The sequence below is a fragment of the Silene latifolia genome, unplaced genomic scaffold, assembly GCF_048544455.1.
Source record: "Silene latifolia isolate original U9 population unplaced genomic scaffold, ASM4854445v1 scaffold_79, whole genome shotgun sequence".
Classification (NCBI taxonomy): domain Eukaryota; kingdom Viridiplantae; phylum Streptophyta; class Magnoliopsida; order Caryophyllales; family Caryophyllaceae; genus Silene; species Silene latifolia.
Genome location: NW_027413701.1, coordinates 2,723,675 through 2,730,165, shown reverse-complemented (window position 1 = coordinate 2,730,165; position 6,491 = coordinate 2,723,675). Strand labels below are relative to the sequence as shown.

General features: G+C 32.7%; 1 long non-coding RNA gene across 1 annotated transcript; it reads left to right on the top strand.

Annotated features, from left to right (window-relative positions):
• Positions 1–2,892: 2,892 nt before the first annotated feature.
• Positions 2,893–6,019, top strand: LOC141640386 (uncharacterized). Its single transcript, XR_012542979.1, has 3 exons — positions 2,893–3,786; positions 5,138–5,263; positions 5,656–6,019. It is a non-coding gene; the product is annotated as an uncharacterized LOC141640386 (long non-coding RNA).
• Positions 6,020–6,491: the final 472 nt, after the last annotated feature.

Below are 6,491 nucleotides of genomic sequence, written 5' to 3'. Positions count from 1 at the left end.
ATACGATGTGTATCTGAGTATAGTAGTACGTGTATCTGAAAGTATTATACTGTGTATCTGAGTAGTTCGTACGGTTCGCACCGTACTTTAGTTCGCACCTGACCCCGACCCTATATATATATATATATATATATATATATATATATATATATATATATATATATATATATATATATATATAGAGAGAGAGAGAGAGAGAGAGAGAGAGAGAGAGAGGCAAGATCCGGTGAGTCCACCTATATATTTGAGTCCATGAGTCCATAAAACAATATCACGCACTATACAAAACAATATCACGAATTTTTTTTTTCAAAATTTTTTTCGATTTTTTTTTTCGGAATTTTTTTTTTTCAAATTTTTTTTTTCGAAAAAGTTTTTTTTTTTTTTTTTTTTTTTTTTTTTTTTTTTTTTTTATGTAAGCTGTGATATTGTTTAGTATAACGTGTGATATTGTATTACAAAACAATATCACGGTTTTTTTTTCGAACTTTTTTTTTCATTTTTTTTTCGAAAAAGTTTTTTTTTTTCTTTTTTTTTTTTATGTAAGATGTGATATTGTTTAGTATAACGTGTGATATTGTATTACAAAACAATATCACGATTTTTTTTTTTTTTTTCGAAAAAGTATTTTTTTTTTTAAATATGTAAGCTGTGATATTGTTTAGTATAACGTGTGATATTGTATTACAAAACAATATCACGACTTTTTTATCAAATTTTTTTTTTTCAATTTTTTTTTTCGATTTTTTTTTAAAATATAAGCTGTGATATTGTTTAATATAAAGTATGATATTGTATCATGGACTCACGGACTCAAAAAGATAGGGTGGACTCATGTGATCTTAATTATATATATATATATATATATATATATATATATATATATATATATATATATATATATATATATATATATATATACGCGAAAATGGCAATTAAGCCCCATTACTCTGGCTAATCGTGAGATTAAACCCCTTAAGTTTGAATTGTAGCAATTAGGCCCCATAAGTTATGCAAAAGGTGAAATTAAGCCCCTTACTCAAAATCTCATGATAAATTCAATTTATCATATTACATAAGTGAAATTGATTACACTTGTTACAATATATACAATCAAAATAAAAGTTAACAATGAAATCAAAATTTAAAATAATGAATTAGCATCAATTACAGAAAATTTTAAATTATTTCATAAGAATAAAAATATTTATGTTTTATTAAAAAACTGAATATTTTCTTAAATTTGTTAATAATTCTTTACGAAATGAAAAATATATATATAATGTTTTTTATTTATTTTTTTATGAAACGATGAGACATACAAAAAATATATGTGCTTAGTTTTTTCTGGGTAATAGAGATATATTTTAATAAAAATGACGATTTTCTCGAAAAAAGTAAAATAAAACTAAAGTTTTTACTTTTCCAGAATTTTAAAATATGTTCTTTGTTTTCATAGATTATAGGTATGTAGGGAATTTTAAGATACTAATCTTAAATTTGCATAGGACGATTCATATCGAGTTCTATGGAATAGAATGATTCCTATGGAGCTAGTCTATTACCTATGATACGGTTCATTAGAGGATTTAGAAAGAGATTCTATTTGTCGTTAGTAATAGTGGTTTAATGGAGACTCGTGTTACAATCGAATTGATATCGTATATTAATAGGAGAAATGATAAAGAACAACATAAAACAACAAAATAGTGGGAAAAGAAATATTCATCGTTAATCTATGAAAACATTTTAGCATGTTTTAGCATTTATAATGACCTCCACCCAGTTATGTAAATGATTCCGAGATCCAAATCCATATTAACTCGGACACGGGAAACTGATACATCCCTCACTAATATAACTCGGTGGGTTAACTCCTTAACCGATTCTATAATTAGAACTCTCGGTCGATGAAATTACGTTAAGTTCATCTCTAGCCTCGAAACATAAGACTAGTCTTCATGTCCCGTTGAGACCGACCAAATTTCGCGTGTAATAACTTGTTATTACCCCATTTACTCGATGAAAAATGAAAGTACCACGGGAAATCGAATCTACCCCAAATGTCAAAGGGATTCATGGGTCCTAATATTTGGAAAGGCTAATCTCAATTTTAAATATGTGAAAGGTCTTGTCGATTTATTATCTATCAACTTTTATGTGAACTACATTAGTGAACTACGATAATTATAATCGACACAAAGAGAAAAACGATATATATATATATATATATATATATATATATATATATATATATATATATATATATATATATATATATATATATATATATATATATATATATAAATGCATGTGATGTTATGGCGATTTGGCAATGCATGTAACATATAAATAAAAATGCAAAGCAATAAATAAATTTCCTAGTATGACCTTCCTAAAATAGAAAATCTAATATTCTATTACAAATTTGGAAACCAACTCCAATGGTCCCTTGAACTTCAAGTGACAGCCTCCCAAGGAAACACTGTCTTGATCGAAACTCCTTTCCGAATGGCTCCGTCTTTGGGAAACTCCGAACTACAAAATAATAATAAAAATATAGAGCTATTCCTATTATACATTTGTAATAAAAATTTAAATCTATTAAATTACAAGACGGTGATGCAAGATCACATTAAAATTACAACCGAATCGATATTCCCTTTCATTACGGGTAATACCAATTAAAAACTAAGCCATACTAAGATAAAATTACATAATTTATATATATATATATATATATATATATATATATATATATATATATATATATATATATATATATATATATATATATATATATGGTCGTCTCCATGTGCTAACTAAAGTTTGCGGTACAACTATGCGAACTGAGCTACCATCCTTATATTGAAAACACCAATCGTCCAAATTAGATCTCCAACTCCCGACATAACAAACCCAACCTACCCCCTCTGTATTCCACCACCATCAGCGTCCACCACCAAGGGTCGACCTCACATATGCCGGAGAACCCAGTTCGTCGGTGCACCTGACCCGACTCACCCCTCCGGTGAACCCGACTAAGCTAAAAAACCGACGCACCACCCTCTCATTTTCATAATTAACATCTCTGGCCATTGACGACCACCAGGGCCACCGGAAGTCGACCACTGACGGAGGCTGAGTTGCTTCCTTCCACAAGCTTAACAAACGACGCTCCTCCAAGCTCTTCAACTACCTTTCTGAAATCATCACAAATAAATTTCAATTTGTTTGTGCATCATCCTTTTACCTTCCCTTTAATTAGGATCATCTTTTCATCATTCAAATCCCTCAATTTGCTTTTCTTTGAGGATTTTGATTTTCAGATCTTGATTTTCACTAGTCCGAATCCCTCTTGTAGGGTTCTTCTAGTGGAATATTTCAGAAATTCACTCTTTTTTCAATTAAATTGGAAGATTAATCTGCTATTCCATAGAGTTAATTGGATGATGCACAAACAAATTGAAATTTTTTGCTATGTTAGGCATACCATGAATTAATATCGGGTGTGTTGACGGTGATAGTAACGGTGGCCAGGTGGGGTGGTCGTAGTTATCTTTAGATCGTGGATACAAAAAATATCAGCCCGGATACACATGTATTACTACTGGATACACAAATCGATTTGTGTATCTAGTAGTAATACCATGTGTATCCGATGGTAATACCATGTGTATTTATTGTATCTGGTACTTTTAAGACGACTTCTATGGTTTATTTCTAGCCCTGTGAATCAAGGTAAGACGAACTCTGGTGAAAGGATTACGAAGAAGATAAAATAAGGTACTTTGGTTACAGGCAGTGCCCTGAGAGTTTGTCTATTTCTTCGTATGATTTTGTTATAAGTTTAGCTCATTGTTGTCGTTTATTTTTCATTTTAAAGAAGATTCGTGAACTACAATTTTTGTATGATCTTTCAAATTGATTGTCTTTATACATGGTGCAATCAAGTTGGAACTTTGTAGGATATCAGTTTGGTCAGGAACATGTTTTGCCTGTGTATTGCTTTTCTATTGCTTTGCCCTTCACTACAATTTTGCCCTGGGTACGGTTAATCACTGATGGTGGTCGTGAGGTGGTGATTGTTGGTTGCATAATATATGACCGCAGATACAAAAGCTAGTACTACAAGATACACAAATCGACTTATGTATCTGGAGCTGTCACTGCCATAGATTGGTCGCCATTCGCAAATTCAGTTCATTGTATCTGATTCACTGTTGCCTCAGTTTTCTCTTTTTTTAGTTTCTCTTTTTTCCTAATGAGTTGATATTTTTGCCATTTTTTCGACAATAGATCAACACACTAACTGAAGTGGGATGCTCAAGTATGAAGGTGTTTTTACCCTTTTTTAAGTAAATGTGCAATTTTTAATTTGATTTATTTCAAACCAGGATACCAGTCATGCCATTTTGACGATGGTTGTACTTGTACTCATGACATTTTGATACTGATGATACGGTTATAATCGTGTTGTTTTCATAGCTAAACATCTGAACACGTCGATGCATATTGGTTTCATGTATTTGACTTATAATGGTGCTTCATCCAAGTGGTGGTGATGTATTTTATATCATAACTATATCTTATGATATAAAATGGCTATCTAATATTGTGAAGTACATTCAACCTCTATTTACCTTGCTGTTTGCACCGAGTTAATACTGTATCGTACAGCTGGTAAGGTTTGCTAGTTTGTCGTACTTCTATATTAGTATGTTTAAGCTAGTACACTACTCTTAGCAGGTACAACCAGTAAACTGACTTTTCTCCGTCGCAGAAGCCACCTGAAACCTGAAACTGACTCCAACCCCACTGGAACCTTAAAAAAGACAATATGATTTGAAAACCTTCAATAGTACTGGCCCTAATTCTTGTGATATATCAGTAACCGATACTTCATTTTGATAGCTGACTTCATTTTCCCTTGAGTATATTCATCCGTTGTTACCCCCACCCCACTTTGCAGTTCCGTGTGACAACTGACCATTAATGTCAAGAGAACATTTTGAGAATAATTCTTTGTTTATGTTTGTAGCATCCCCTTTAATTGTATGGGTTACTACATCTTGTTCTTTTACAGAGATCATGTTATATTCCCCTTGAGTTCTTAACCTTTCGTTGTTTTTTGCAGTTTTCAACTTTAAAACCGACGAGCATACCGTGGCCATTGTAACGTCAGAGGATGATTATGAGAATTGTAAAACTGAAGTAGATGATATGGTGATCACAAAAGGCCCATATAAAAGGACCCTGAACAGTTAAGGACAATTCTACTTTTTTTGCACTATAGGTTCTCATTGTGTCAATGGTCTGAAATTCCCTGCCAATGTCTCGGCGTAAGTGCTACCGGTACTCTCGAACCGTCTCCTAACTCTCCTCAAGGATGATTACCACCAGCTTTCATTGGTTCTACTATCTTTTTTCCTCATGGCCCGTATATTTTTGCAAGCTTCTATTAATTGTGTGCTTGTGTTAATATTTTGTGTTAGTTATAATGAGTACCAGTGTTCGATTGGTAAAGAGACTTGGTAAGAGGAAAAAGTCCTCTCATTAGTTTTGTTGTTATGAGTCGGAATTTACATGATATTTGTTTCATTAGTATTTCTTTCATTGATTTGAGTTTTTTTGTTAATTTCTGTATTCATATAGGGTACTCAAATACAAGCAACAATGTTCAATGAACCTGCGAGAAAGTTCTACGACACCTTCCAAATGGGGAGGGCATATTACATATCAAAAGGGAAGTCTGAAAGTGGCTAACAAGCAGTACATGACCGTGCTTAATGATTGATTATGAAATGACCCTAAATGAGTACTCCCTTGTCGAGGAAGCCAGAGATGAAGGTGTATTCATTCCGGAAACAAAGTTACTTTGACTTTGTCCCGATTGATCAGTTGGGTCCATATGTAAATGGAAAGGAACTTGTGGCCAAGAAACATAAAATTCCCTTTACCTATACTTATTGGGTGTTTTGAACCTGTGTGTGAATCTAATACAATAGTATATTTCTTACTTGCAGATGTTATTAGAGTTGTTGGATGGTAGGGCGAGTTAAGTTAGCTTGTTGTTGGATGAGAGTTGTGGATTGGGTAACAATTTATCCGCTTCATCCGGCATGTTTAGACCTCATGTTAGTCCTGATGCCAGATTCTCCTTCCAATATGGAATCCTGAATACGTTTGAACAAAGCGATCAGTCTATCTCAGTTCACGATCCGACTGTCTGGAGAGTTACCGGTCCTGATTACACAAGCTCTTATGCTCGTGCCAGTAGATTGGAATGACAGCATATTGCGGTTGGCAAAAGAAGTTGAACAACACACATTTTCTGCCAAATATAACAAGCTGCATTAAGAAATATTGTCTCAATTTGCTACCCACAGCATCAAGAAATATTGTCTCAATTTGCTACTTGCATTACGTTCGTTATGATCTAGGTGTCAAGAACCATGTTCTGCATAGTAATAATATATTCACGGCATTTC